Genomic DNA, 15,873 nt, shown 5'->3' on the forward strand with positions numbered 1-15,873 from the left:
CCCACCACGCGGCGTCCTCTTCTGGAGTCAGCAGCTGACTTCAGATTGCAAACAACGGGAGCACATGACATCACTGCCATGCGCTCCAAAGTCACGTGCATGCTGACATCAGCTGCTGGCCTCTGATTGGCCAGCAGTATGTATGGCAGTGCACGGACCCGGCGGGTCACCTGCACCGCAATGCTCTTTGGCTAAAGTTGCGTCCGAGGACGCACATTCAGTTGAAGTTTGTGCTGGTGTCAGAGGGCCTCCCACCCGCACGGGTCCATTTGCAGTTACCAAGTTTGTTCCGCCCCTCGTTACATCTCTTGATGTAATGTAGGGAATTGGACTGCATAAGCACTATAAATGTATATGAATCTTAGAAGTGACATGAGCAATTCTGGAAAGTTTGAAGGAAGCCAATCAGGCCAAAGTTCCCTACATAATGAACGTCTGTATGTATGCGAGTCTCAGTATGTCAGATGAAGCATGGTATTGGCGTTTCACAAAAAGCAACAAGTTGACAAAGTTAGTGCCAAGTCTTCTTCTGAATTTGCATGATGTTGAAAAGTATGTATACATGTATAATACAATATGAACGCATACTGTTACTCAACGTGAATGCTTTGAAATTTGCCAGGGCATTAAAGTATAAAAAAGGCTGAATAATTTGGAGCATTAACAGATTGATCTTTCCATTCAAAGACATTCCACCTTTATTTCAGTGCCTGCCCTATGAACCTGCTTTGAAGAAAATACAAAGACCCAGAATTTAGAGTTGGGCATTTAATTATAGACCTTTTTTTATGTCAAAGGGAGGGGGAGAGATGAACTATGAATACAATTACTTTCTCATTTGTACCAGTACGGTAAGGGTTAACAGAAAGACTTTGGTCTCTGCAGTCCTCACATGGTTTTGTATTCTTTTGCTACTGGAGAGGTCTGTTCAAGGCATCTGCTTCCCTGGAAACCGCTTACATTGGATCAATCAAAGCCTTTTCTCCTAAAGAAAGGATCCTACTGTGAAGCCCTCCACCTCTCCTAATCATGCCATCTTATCCGGAACTAGAGGGTACAGCTGGCCATAACCCTTTCAAAATTAAAGGATCACTCACCTTAAAAATTGTGTCTGTGTGTCCATACGTTATCATAACAGTCCTCGCCATACCATTGGAGCACTATAATATCCCACTGGCTAATGTTTCTTGCAGTCACTATACCCAGTTAAAAGTGTCCATTTTGGTGACAAACTACTTTCAACACTGCAGGGGACCATGAAAACTAGCAAAACTGGAAGGAAAAAAAAGACAAGGCCTGGGGTTGATAATTATAACTAAAAAAGTATTTAAAAACCACAAAATTGGGAATGGAGTCGGTCTGATGTACTAAACGAAAGTTAACCCCTTAAGCCCCGAGGGTGGTTTGCACGTTAATGACCGGGCCAATTTTTACAATTCTGACCACTGTCCCTTTATGAGGTTATAACTCTGGAACGCTTCAACGGATCTTGGCGATTCTGACACTGTTTTCTCGTGAGATATTGTACTTCATGTTAGTGGTAAAATTTATTCGATATAACTTGTGTTTATTTGTGAAAAAAACGGAAATTTGGCAAAAATTTTGAAAATTTCACAATTTTCCAACTTTGAATTTTTATGCCCTTAAATCACAGAGATACGTCACGCAAAATACTTAATAAGTAACATTTCCCACATGTCTACTTTACATCAGCACAATTTTGGAACCAAAATTTTTTTTTGTTAGGGAGTTATAAGGGTTAAAATTTGACCAGCAATTTCTCATTTTTACAACCATTTTTTTTTAGGGACCACATCTCATTTGAAGTCATTTTGAGGGGTCTATATGATAGAAAATACCCAAGTGTGACACCATTCTAAAAACTGCACCCCTCAAGGTGCTCAAAACCACATTCAAGAAGTTTATTAACCCTTCAGGTGTTTCACAGGAATTTTTGGAATGTTTAAATAAAAATGAACATTTAACTTTTTTTCACACAAAATTTACTTCAGCTCCAATTTGTTTTATTTTACCAAGGGTAACAGGAGAAAATGGACCCTAAAGATGTTGCACAATTTGTCCTGAGTACACCGATACCCCATATGTGGGGGTAAACCACTTTTTGGGCACATGACAGAGCTCGGAAGCGAAGGAGCGCCATTTGACTTTTCAATGCAAAATTGACTGGAATTGAGATGGGACGCCATGTTGCGTTTGGAGAGCCCCTGATGTGCCTAAACATTGAAACCCCCCACAAGTGACACCATTTTGGAAAGTAGACCCCTTAAGGAACTTATCTAGATGTGTGGTGAGCACTTTGACCCAACAAGTGCTTCACAGAAGTTTATAATGCAGAGCCGTAAAAATACAAAATCATATTTTTTCACAAAAATGATCTTTTCGCCCCCAATTTTTTATTTTCCTAAGGGTAAGAGAAGAAATTAGACCACAAAAGTTGTTGTGCAATTTGTCCTGAGTACAACGATACCCCATATGTGGGGGTAAACCACTGTTTGGCTCATAGCAGAGCTCGGAAGGGAAGGAGCACCATTTGACTTTTCAATGCAAAATTGACTGGAATTGAGATGGGACGCCATGTTGCGTATGGAGAGCCCCTAATGTGCCTAAACATTGAAACCCACCACAAGTGACACCATTTTGGAAAGTAGACCCCTTAAGGAACTTATCTAGATGTGTGGTGAGCACTTTGACCCAACAAGTGCATCGCAGAAGTTTATAATGCAGAGCCGTAAAAATACAAAATCATATTTTTTCACAAAAATGATCTTTTCGCCCCCAATTTTTTATTTTCCCAAGGGTAAGAGAAGAAATTGGACCCCAAATTTTGTTGTGCAATTTGTCCTGAGTACGCTGATACCCCATATGTGGGTGTAAACCATTGTTTGGGTGCATGGCAGAGCTCGGAAGGGAAGGAGCGCCATTTGAATTTTCAATGCAAAATTGACTGGAATTGAGATGGGACGCCATGTTGCGTTTGGAGAGCCCCTGATGTTCCTAAACATTGAAACCCCCCACAAGTGACACCATTTTGGAAAGGAGACCCCTTAAGGAACTTATCTAGATGTGTGGTGAGCACTTTGACCCAACAAGTGCTTCACAGAAGTTTATAATGCAGAGCCGTAAAAATACAAAATCATATTTTTTCACAAAAATGAATTTTCGCCCCCAATTTTTTATTTTCCCAAGGGTAAGAGAAGAAATTAGATCACAAAAGTTGTTGTGTAATTTGTCCTGAGTACAACGATACCCCATATGTGGGGGTAAACCACTGTTTGGGCGCATAGCAGAGCTCGGAAGGGAAGGAGCGCCATTTGACTTTTCAATGCAAAATTGACTGGAATTGAGATGGGACACCATGTCGCGTTTGGAGAGCCCCTGATGTGCCTAAACATTAAAACCCCCCACAAGTGACACCATTTTGGAAAGTAGACCCCCTAAGGAAGTTATCTTGATGTGTTTTGAGAGCTTTGAACCCCCAAGTGTTTCACTACAGTTTACAACGCAGAGTCGTGAAAATAAAAATTCTTTTTTTTTTTTCAGAAAAATGATTTTTTAGCCCCCAGTTTTGTATTTTCACAAGAGTAACAGGATAAATTGGACTCCAAAAGTTGTTGTCCAATTTGTCCTGAGTACGCTGATACCCCATATGTGGGAGGGAACCACTGTTTGGGCGCATGGCAGAGCTCGGAAGGGAAGGAGCGCCATTTGGAATGCAGACTTAGATGGATTGGTCTGCAGGCGTCACGTTGCATTTGCAGAGCCCCGATGTACCCAAACAGTACAACCCCCCCACAAGTGACCCCATATTGGAAACTAGACCTCCCAAGGAACTTATCTAGATGTGTTTTGAGAGCTTTGAACCCCCAAGTGTTTCACTACAGTTTATAACGCAGAGCCGTGAAAATAAATTTATTTTTTTTTCCAGAAAAATGATTTTTTAGCCCCCAGTTTTGTATTTTCACAAGGGTAACAGGATAAATTGGACTCCAAAAGTTGTTGTCCAATTTGTCATGAGTACGCTGATACCCCATATGTGGGAGGGAACCACTGTTTGTGCGCATGGCAGAGCTCGGAAGGGAAGGAGCGCCATTTGGAATGCAGACTTAGATGGATTGGTCTGCAGGCGTCACGTTGCATTTGCAGAGCCCCGATGTACCCAAACAGTACAACCCCCCCACAAGTGACCCCATATTGGAAACTAGACCTCCCAAGGAACTTATCTAGATGTGTTGTGAGAACTTTGAACCCCCAAGTGTTTCACTACAGTTTACAACGCAGTGCTGTGAAAATAAAAAATCTTTTTTTCCCACAAAAATGATTTTTAGCCCCCCAAATTTTTATTTTCCCAGAGATAACAAGAGAACTTGGACCCCAAAAGTTGTCGTCCAATTTGTCCCGAGTACGCTGATGCCCCATATGTTGGGGTAAACCTTTGTTTGTGCGCACGGGAGAGCTCGGAAGGGAAGGAGCACTGTTTTACTTTTTCAACGCAGAATTGTCTGGAATTGAGATCGGACGCCATGTCGCGTTTGGAGAGCCCCTGATGTGCCTAAACAGTGGAAACTCCCCAATTCTACCTGAAACTAATCCAAACACACCCCTAACCCTAATCCCAACTGTAACCCTAACCACACCCCTAACCCTGACACACCCCTAATTCTAATCCCAACCCTAATCCCAACCGCAAATGTAATCCAAACCCTAACCCTAACTTTAGCCCCAACCCTAACTTTAGCCCCAACCCTATCCCGAACTTTAGCCCCAACCCTAACTTTAGCTCCAACCCTAGCCCCAACCCTAACCCTAACCCTAGCCCTAACCCTAACCCTAACCCTAATGGGAAAATGGAAATAAATACATTTTTTTAATTTTATTATTTTTCCCTAACTAAGGGGGTGATGAAGGGGGGTTTGATTTACTTTTATAGCGTTTTTTATATCGGATTTTTATGATTGGCAGCTGTCACACACTAAAAGACGCTTTTTATAGCAAAAAAGTTTTTGCGTCTCCACATTTTGAGACCTATAATTTTTCCGTATTTTGGTCCACAGAGTCATGTGAGGTCTTGTTTTTTGCGGGACGAGTTGACGTTTTTATTGGTAACATTTTCGGACATGTGACAGTTTTTGATCACTTTTTATTCCGATTTTTGTGAGGCAGAATGACCAAAAACCAGCTATTCATGAATTTCTTTTGGGGGAGGCGTTTATACCGTTCCATGTTTTGGTAAAATTGATTAAGCAGTTGTGATTTCTGTTATGCTGTAATGTCTATTGTCTGTACAAGTCCCCTCTATAAGTTGTAAAGCGCTGCGGAATATGTTGGCGCTATATAAATAAAAATTATTATTATTATTATATTATTATTCGTCGGGTCAGTACGATTACAGCGATATCTCATTTATATCATTTTTTTATGTTTTGGCGCTTTTATACGATAAAAGCTATTTTATAGAAAAAATAATTATTTTGGCATCGCTTTATTCTGAGGACTATAACTTTTTCATTTTTTTGGTTATGATGCTATATGGGGCTCGTTTTTTGCGGGACAAGATGAAGTTTTCAGCGGTACCATGGTTATTTATATCCGTCTTTTTGATCGCGTGTTATTTCACTTTTTGTTCGTCGGTATGATAATAAAGCGTTTTTTGGCTCGTTTTTTTTTTTTTTTCTTACGGTGTTCACTGAAGGGGTTAACTAGTGGGACAGTTTTATAGGTTGGGTCGTTACGGACGCGGCGATACTAAATATGTGTACTTTTATTGTTTTGTTTTTTTAGATAAAGAAATGTATTCATGGGAATAATATTTTTTTTTTCTTCATTATTTAGGATTTTTTTTTTTTTTTTTAATACACATGTGGAATTTTTTTTTTCAACTTTTTTACTTTGTCCCAGGGGGGGACATCACAGATCGCCGATCTGATAGTTTGCATAGCACTCTATCAGATCGGCGATCTCACTCACATCGCCGCAGGCTTACCAGCGCCTGCACGGCACCCGGAAGTACTCCCTGCAGGACCCGGATGCAGCCCCGTGGCCATTTTGGATCCGGGGCCTGCAGGGAGGAGACGCTCGGTACAAGGTGAGTACATTCCCTTGTACCGATCGTCTCAGGGAAGCCCGCAGGGAGCCCCCTCCCTGCGCGATGCTTCCCTGTACCGCCGGTACACCGCGATCATGTTTAATCGCGGTGTGCCGGAGGTTAATGTGCCGGGGGCGGTCCGTGACCGCTCCTGGCACATAGTGCCGGATGTCAGCTGCGATAGGCAGCTGACACCCGGCCGCGATCCCCCTTGTGAGCGCGGCCGATCGCTATGACGTACTATCCCGTCACTGGGAATTAAGTCCCAGGTCACCTTGACGGGATAGTACGTCATATGGGATTAAGGGGTTAAACTAGATGGCATGTTTTACCTACAGCACCTTATTTAAAGGGCATCTGTCACCAGGTTTTTGCTATGCAATCTGAGAGCAGCAGGATGTAGGAGCAGAGACCCCGATTCCAGGAATGTATCACTTACTGAACTGCATACTGTCATTTTGATACAATCACTGTTGAATCTGCTGCAGATCTAACAGTGCTCTGAATGCTGAGCTGTGTACAGCCTGCCCATATCACTGATTGGCAGCTTTGTGTGTACACTCTGCATAGTCAGAAAGCTAACAATAAGTGATGTGCGCAGAGTTATAGAAAGTTGTTGACTAGGAGGCATGAGACACTTAGTCCGATAGTGATAATCTCCAGCGGATACAACACTGATTTTAATGAACACCAACACACGGCCAAGTAAGTGACACATCAGTACGTGAGCGGCAGCTCTCACTTTCTCTGTATCTATGTGATGCATCCAGAGGCAGGGAGAGTGAAAGGGCCACTGATTGATTGCAGCGCTCATGTGATGTAACAAAGTCACGCTAGGCCTGGGAGAGACAGTGCCGGCATCGCTGTAATCGTGCTGGCATCAGAAGCGAGTATAAGTGTTATTTTACTGGGGGAAAACATACGGATTAAGAAGGGGATATGCAAGTAGTGGACAACTCTTTTAATGCAAACCTGTCATGTTGTACATGCAGTCTGATCTGGGAACAGCATGGTATAGAGAAGGGGAATCTGAGCAGAATTGGTGTCCTGTGAAGTATGGCTACAGACATTGCAAGGCCCACACAATTGCCAGACATTCCTTCTCCATCGTGGAGTAAGTGTGGCACCCCAGGGTCCTGGTCGTCACAGTAATGTCGCTTTCCTCACTGTGAGAGTGATGCTACGTTTGGAGGCAAGAAAGGATAACTGTAACCAGGTACCACAAACATGCAACACATTCACACTCCAGGCCACCAGGGGGAGCTTTTGATCCTATTTACTAAGTGACTATATATATATATATATATATCTGGTAGTCTGTAGGGAAAGTTAGAAAGTTCCAGACATCAGTCTGATGAGGACAGAGGGTTTACAGAGCAGTGCATGCCACAGAGCTGCAGCTCCCGGAAAGAGACATTTAGAAAGCCGAATTGATTGCAGTGAGCGTGCAGGAGAGGAAGCACAGGAGAGGATACCAGAGTGGGACCAGCCCCGAGCAGGCTGCCTCCTTCTGAGGTGCAGAAATCCGGTAGCCGGAAAACCGAGGTTGTAAGGACCTCTACGCCTTACATCAGAGACCGGCAGGACAGCTAATTGCAAGTTACCTGTCCGACCCAACACCCAGGAGGCACGGTAACACCCTTTCGAGCTGGGTCATCTAAGAGACCCTATAAACAGGCTCAAGTCACCAGTCATACGGCTTATGTCCTATCCTATCAGGGGGAGAGAGAAAGAGATAACATCTGTGAGGACCTAATGTGAAGCTTCTAGCAGTAAGGGACTGCACCACTACAGCACAAAGGAAGGCTTCTATTTTCCACCTGGATAAGGGGACTCTGGACTTGCCTCCAAACCGGCCGGACTGTACCTGCCCTGTGATCCAGTGCCCTGGACTGTGGATGCTGAAGTCTTCAGTAAATGAGGTAAAGAGACTGCAAACCTGTGTTGCACCTCTCACCATTCTACCATCTACACACTGGGAAGCCCTGGGGACATACTTCACCTGTGGGAAGGTATACGATCTAGCTGCCATAACATCACCCCAGAGGACCCCTTAAAGCAGCGGTCACCCTGACCGAATACCACAGGTGGCGTCACGAACATAAACTTTATTCCCTTTAAAGACCTTCCTCTTTTACATGGGCGCCCAGGGCCACAGACCGGGTCGCCAACCTGACATCCCCCTGTGAACGCAGGACCGAGTACCTCACGGCCCTGGCTGGCGACTCATAGGCAACCTTCCTCGGCGGGAGCTTCTGGCTCAGGTACAAAGCGGGACGTTCTTGGCCCGTAGAGTCAATCTGCCTGAGCACAGCAATGAGAAAGGAAAGAAGATTTTATAATCCCAGGCCAAATAGGATACAAATGATTAGCAGGAAATTGTGTCTCCAGTATTTTTCACATCGGCGATCAGAGCCTGTGATGTTTCTTGCGCTGTTATGCAGATGACAGAGAGGGAAACACCCGATGTTCGGGGTGCAGAACCTGAACAGTAACATGGACATGGAGCAGTCCATGTTTGAGGTGCATGCACGAACACTAGGTGTTCAGTATGGCCCCCGAACTTTAATGTATGGGTTTGCCTATCTCTACATATGAGCTCAATGGCAGGGCCAGACTGGCCATCTGGCAGTTCTGGCATTTGCCAGAGGGGCTGCTCCCTGCTGTGGACAACTCACTGTGCTGAAGCCCTTTTGATATGGCAGGAGGAGGACAGCAGCTCAGAAGCAGGAGAAGGAGGCCGGGCCTGAACTCCTCAACTCACAGATCTCTCTGGTTTCAGCTGTGTGACATGAGTCTGCAGTCAGGAGAAAGGTGCTGTCTGAATGAACAGTGAGCTGTCCTCCTTGCTTCAATGGCCAGTGAGTGAGGAAGTTTAAATAGAGGGTAAAACAATCTACACAAGCTGGTATCCCTGCAGCTCCATAAGTCTCCTGTTTTCAGTGCTCATGATTGGAGGGGGAGAGAAGTCAGAGCTGCAGCATTTATTGTTTCACAAATACAACCAGTGTTCATGGCAATGCACAGGGTTGTGTGCAAAATTCTGCTGTCTATATTCAGTGGGGTGGTTGGTATGTTAAGAGGTGCTCTTTAAAGTCACAGGTGGATAGGTAGTTGACGGGGACCTGTCAGGAGCTTAGTGCCTTCACCCCTTTATATGGATTGATCTAGGCCATTAAAGGGGTTGTCCAGGTTTCTCATGAAAGCCTGCAGTCACTATATATGACTGCATACTTGTTAAGCCTCACATCGCGCATAGCATGCCATCAGGGTTCTCCAGCTCTAGCAGCGCGACTGAGCGGTCATGTGACTGCAAGTATGCGGTATGCATATTTCCACCCACATTACGACTAGTTGTAGCAGGGAAAAAGCATATCGCCTATTTGTGGTCACAATGACTGCTTGGTCTCGCCACCGGCACTGGAGCATCCTGACAGCATGCTGTGCTTTATGTGAGGCTACACAAGTCTACAGTCACATACAGTGACTGCAGGCTTTCCTAAAAAACCTGGACAACCCCTTTAGGCTATGTGCACACTTTGCGGTTTTTGCTGCGGATCCGCAGCGTTTTTGGACGCTGCGGATCCGCAGCAGTTTTCCATGTGTACAGTACAATGTTAAAAAACAAAACAAAAAACGCTGTGCACATGCTGTGGAAAAAAACGCGTGGAAATGCAGCGGTTTACATTCCGCAGCATGTCAATTCTTTGTGTGGAATCCGCAGCGGTTTGGCACCTGCTCCATGTTAAAAAAACCGCAGGTGTCTAAAACCGCAGTGGAAACCGCACAAAAAAACGCGCTAAATCTGCAGTACTTTTTGCACTGCGGATTTCATCAAATCCGCTGCGGAAAAATCCGCAGCAGAATCCGCAAAGTGTGCACATAGCCTCAAAGAGGATGTTTCACCATATTTACATCCTAAACTGGCCACACCATGATATAGAAACTGAAGATCTAAATAAGACAAATATTTTTTTTATTTTTTCCTCTCCATAGTGGGAATGTTAACTTACATCTCAATCCCTGCACTTGATCTTCATTCAGATGTCAATGATTTTTCACGTACTCAAAAATTGTCCGAGTTTAATCAGTATTTCAGTAGTGATTTTCATGGATAAAAAAATAAATTACAAAGCTTCTCCTATATATTACCATGTTAATCACAGACTGCTTGCAAATTATGCACTGGTGTTACCTGTGTGCCGTCCATGATTGTCACAGGTCCATAGACTTGTATAGGTGATGCTGATAAAAATCAAAACTCTCCGATTCCAAGATTGCCTTGTGCAGGCATGTACTACGGAGGACAGAGAATGGACTTCAATCCAATATTGCGGCCAGCATTGCGCAGGTGTGTACTACGGAGGACAGAGAATGGACTTCAATCCAATATTGCGGCCAGCATTGCGCAGGCGTGTACTACGGAGGACAGAGAATGAACTTCAATCCAATATTGTGGCCAGCATGCAGCCAGCGGGTAAGGAAAGGCCCGGGTGAATCAAACACCCGAAAACCCCATCCATATGACCCAAAACCGGTCCCGCCAAATTCAGGTGACAGGTTCCCTTTAAGTGGGGGGATCTCTGCATGGCTTTATTGACTATAGGTGGAGTAGAAGGAGTGTTAGTGAAAGCATGTGAATGAAAACAATATTGTCTGCTGCACAATGAACAAAATGTTATGGAATTTGTGGACAAAGGAATCAAAATTCTTCTGTCTAACACAGGACTTATCAGGTTCATGTAAGGGGCAGATAGTTAATAACATTAGGCATGATCATAGGGATAACGTTGAAGCATTCTGTATCGGGGACAAGAGACTATACTATTGCACAGATTTAAGTATTGATATCTTTTCCGCTGATGGAAAATTAAGAAGGAAATATAAATGATATAACAATGTAGTTTATTAAAATATATCGAACGAAAAGAGGCAAAAAACAGAGTGTGAACAAACCAAAAAAGACAATAGACGTGCGCACTGTTCAGACTGAGCTTCCTGTTTCACCTCCCTTAGGCTGAGGCTTAGGAACGTATCATTACCACTGCGGACCACGGGTGCTCATCGGACCCGTTGAAGCGCAGGAGCGCGAAACGGCCGTCGTCCTCCCACTGTCTCTCCCTGCCATGCTCTGTTTTTTACTGTGAAGCCACCTTAATAAAGATCGGACTATAAGTACGGACGGTGAGTGCTCTTCCTTCTCTTTTGTTTTTCATCTTGAAAAACTGAGTGTACCTACTAGAACCATTATACAGTACATCACATGCTGTGTCATGTCCCTGTCATAAGGAAGTTCTGCATGTTAGTGTGAAAGAACACAGGAGGATGAGGGAAGCAAATATTAGTGTACGCAGATCATGGAAAGGATGGTTGATTGAGAAAGGGAATGAGCTAGGTTTGTACAGCTGCAATCAGAAGCATTGAAAAACCTGCAAGTGAAGAAAAACAAGTTTTATTATACCCATCCGGGGAGCAGTCCGGTCCGATGGGTGTCGCAGGTCCGGGTCCGGCGCCTCCCATCTTCTTGCGACGCCGCCCTCCTGCTTCTTCATCGCTCCCGGCATCGCTCTCCTGCGCAGGCGTACTTTATCTGCTCTGTTGAGGGCAGAGTAAATTACTGCAGTGCGCTGGAAAAAGGTCAGAGAGGCCTAGCACCTGCACAATGCAGTACTTTATATTATATAGTATTATATATAGTATATATATAGTATTATAGAATGCTGCAGATAAGCCCTGAAAAGCTGTGGCCACATCTTATAGCGGAAAAATCTGCTGACAGGTTCCCTTAAGGCTATGTGCACACGTTGCGGATTTTGCTGTGGATCCGCAGCGGATTTGACGCTGGAGATCTGCAGCTGTTTTCCATGCGTTGTACAGTACCTTGTAAACTTATAGAAAACCAAATCCGCAGTGCGCATGTTGTGGAAAAAAACGCACGGAAACGCAGCGGTGTTTTTTCCGCAGCATGTCAATTCTTTGTGTGGATTCCGCAGCGGTTTACACCTGCTCCTCAATAGGAATCCGCAGGTGTAAAACCGCAGGTGGAATCCGCACAAAAACCATGGTAAATCTGCGGGTAATCCGCAGTGCGGTTTAGCTGCGGATTTTGCAAAAACAGTGCGGAAAAATCCGCACACCAATCCACAACGTGTGCACATAGCCTAAAGGTCAAATATCACCTAACAGAGCTATAAAATGTCTTAATACATCAATTCAATAGCTTTAATAGGTGATATCCCAGAAAGTAAGGCCCCATTATTGCAGGGCAAGGGTCATTTTGTGACTGCAAATTTTGCATTTACGTACCATGTAATTCCTAGTTCTGGTTTCATGTTGGTCATATGGTCATAGTCATTATCTAGAAAGGAAGAACAAAAATATATACTTTTTTTGCTACTAGAAAATGACATGAAATCTAGGAGCATCGTCTGCTAGCTCACAGTGTCTGCAGGCGGTTGGAGCTATAAATCAAACAAGTGTTATGGAACAAAAGGAAGCATACATCCTATATACCCAGGCTGTCCCCGCTGGAGGGTCATGGAGGTTCTCATTTGCTGTCAATCACTTTAACAGTATTGGCATTTGCTCCTACTTTGGAATGTAGTCCTTGCAAAGAGCAAATAGTCGACTAGTCTGGAGTTATTTAACTCACACTGTTGTTGTGCTTGACCTTAACGCAGTGGCTTAGCTTCTCAATATTAGCTTACCATACCTAGTACTTAGGGCTGCCATATATTAATTAGAAAGCAGGAATTTACTAGCTGAAAGTGTGTTACATACAATACCACACTAGTAATAAGCAGGGGATTGTAAGCAGGACATTAAAAGGTTGTCTATAGATTAGCTCCAGACTTCTAATAGGTAGCCACAAGGCAAAATAGCAAATCTTCACTAATAACCAGCAACTTTTCTAAGTGTTATAAAACTCATTTTTTATGTGCTAAAAGCTATTTTTATATGACCTAATAATCACTGTGGTTATAGTGAGCAAAAGGTTCATACCACAGGGTAATAACATAAAATTCAGATGAAAAAACACCTGCAACCAAACATTTCAACATTTATGTGTTTATATATGCTATTTTATATACATTTTATATATGCAAAAGTTTCAGGCAGATGTGGAAAAAATGCTGCAAAGTTAGAATGCTTTAAAAAAAATAAAGGGTGTTAATAGCTTTATTTTTACCAGTTAACAAAATGCAATGTGAGTGAACAAAGCAAATATAAATTAAATCAATACTTGTGTGACTGCCATTTGACTTCGTCACAAGCTCTCATTGCAAGTCTATGAGAGCTAGAACGAGGATCTCGTAGACTTGTATGGAAAAGTGACCTCTGCACCGCTACATGAAATACTGGAGCATTCCGGCAGGTCACTTTTCGGTAGACACTGACAGGAGCAACGGCAAAAACAGCAGAAAACGCCGTAAGGTGGGTATATGACCGGGGGCAGGGCAATTACATTTAAAGCACCACTCCAGCGAGTGGTGCAATAAGAAAAAATACTGAGTGGTGCTTTAATTAAAAAGTCCCTGATGTCCCCTCTCTATTCTGTGTTGCTGCTTTATTTTTTTTTCCTACTTCCATTTTGATTACATTTTGTTTGAGAATCCGCAGTGCATGCTGCGATACTCAAACAGGATGTCATCAGGGGACAAAGGATGCGGTCACTGCTGCAGCCTCTGTCCTCCCCATCCTGGAAAGAAATGTCATCATTGACATCAGTTTCAGGGGCTGGGCTAGTCCTTGCACTACGGAGCATGCATCGGTTGTCAATTCCAACATATGCTCAAACAAGTTCCGTTCTTACTGTGCACTATTCTTTTCAATGCACAGTGACAGTGCACTCCCTCGCCAACTCTGATGAGAAGTGATGAGCCAGTAAGAGAGTACACTGTCAGTGCGCATTGTAAGTAGAGAATGTGGTGAACAGGGACCACTGCCGCCCCCAAAAGTGACAACTGTTATTAGAAAAAAAAAAACAATAAAAAAAATTTCAAGTTAAAAAAACAAAAAAAAGTATCACTTTTTCCTCTCGGTAAAGTGAATCTGTCGCCTGGTTTTTGCCGTCTAGTCCAAAAGCAACATAATAAGTCTGTAGTATGGATCAGAGTCGGACACCACAGCGAAAAACTGATGACAGATTCCCTCTACGTCCATAATTATAGAAAAAAAAATATCAAAGCTGTATTTTTTGGTCAACGTAGCAAAAAAAAAATTACAAAATAAAATAAAAATTCTCAAACTATTTTTAGGTTACCATTTTGTTAAATAAAAATCAATCAAAATAGTACCAATAGAAACAGCAACTCTTCCAGTGAAAAACAAAACCTTTAGGGTATGTTCACACGCTGCGGGTTTTGCTGCGGATCCGCAGCGGATTTGCCTGCAGAAAAAAGAAGTACCATGTCAATTATTTCTGCGGATTCCGCTGCGGGTTTCCAGCAGCACCAATAGGAAACTGCATTTGGAAACCCGCAGTGGAATCCGCAGAAAAAAAAGGATCAAAAACCACAGCTAAAATCAGCGCTGAATTTAGCTGCGGTTTTTCAAAACAGGACCTGAAAAAAAAAGGATGAAAAAAAAAGGATGAAAAAAAAAGGATGAAAAAAAAAGGATGAAAAAAAGGAACGTGTGAACGTAGCCTTATACAGCTTATTCAACAGAAATCTAAAAAAAATCCACAAAGTTGCCGATTTTTTTTTTTTTTGCATCCCTCGGGTCGGTCAACACTGAAGCCAGTGATTGCCTGCAGCAGTGACATGTCCATCTGGCCAGAACAGGTACAAAGACTAGTGGGGGATCCAGGAAAAATTAGGAGGAGAGTTATGGTGAGTATTTTTTGGTATTCCGGATATTTAAAAAAAAAAAAAAAAAATGTTTAGAAGCTGTATCTGCATAGGGTCACAAAGTATTAAAGTCTACTACCCCTCACCTCTGAGGCTGTTTTAACATTGTACACCCCTCTTAGGCTACGTTCACATTTGCGGTCAGCGCCGCAGCGTCGGGCGCTGCAGCGGCGCCGCATGCGTCATGCGCCCCTATATTTAACATGGGGGCGCATGGACATGCGTTGTGCTGCGTTTTGCGCCGCATGGCCGCAAGCGTTGGACGCAAGAAACGCTTCAAGTTGCATTTTTTTTGCGTCCAACTTTCGGCCAAAAAGGACGCATGCGGCGCAAAACGCAGCGTTTTAGCGTGCGTTTTGCCGCGTTTTCGTTTGCGTTGTGCGCTGCGGCACCGACGCTGCGGCGCACAACGCAAATGTGAACGTAGCCTTAACACATTGGGCCATAGAGAAGCCAGTATTTTCTGTTTATACTCCACCAACATATTCCAAATCACTACACTAAGATAGTCCTCATTTTTTTTGGTCCCCATGGGGCTCACAATCTTTAAAAACACTAGAGCCAATTTAATAAAAAGCCAATTAACCTATCGCTATGCTTTAGGAGTTTGGGAAGAATTTGGAGTACCCAAAGGAAACCTATGCAAACACAGGGAGAGCAGGCAAACTCCATGCAGATGTTGACCTTGGTCTTGCCTGCTATCCTGATAATTACACCCGTGATTAGATCATTGTACAATGCTAGTTTAACTCCTAAATGCTAACCGACGGACACTCTTTATTTAGACATTATTCAAGGATGCCCCTCTAGAATGCAGCTACACAATCATCATTGCTTTTAAATTTTATATATTTGCCGTCTTTCAGAAAATCTTGGCCCCAGGCGCAGTTTGTTATAAAAAAAAAAATAATTGCACTT

Source organism: Ranitomeya variabilis, chromosome 7, assembly GCF_051348905.1.
Source record: "Ranitomeya variabilis isolate aRanVar5 chromosome 7, aRanVar5.hap1, whole genome shotgun sequence".
NCBI classification, from domain to species: Eukaryota; Metazoa; Chordata; class Amphibia; order Anura; family Dendrobatidae; genus Ranitomeya; species Ranitomeya variabilis.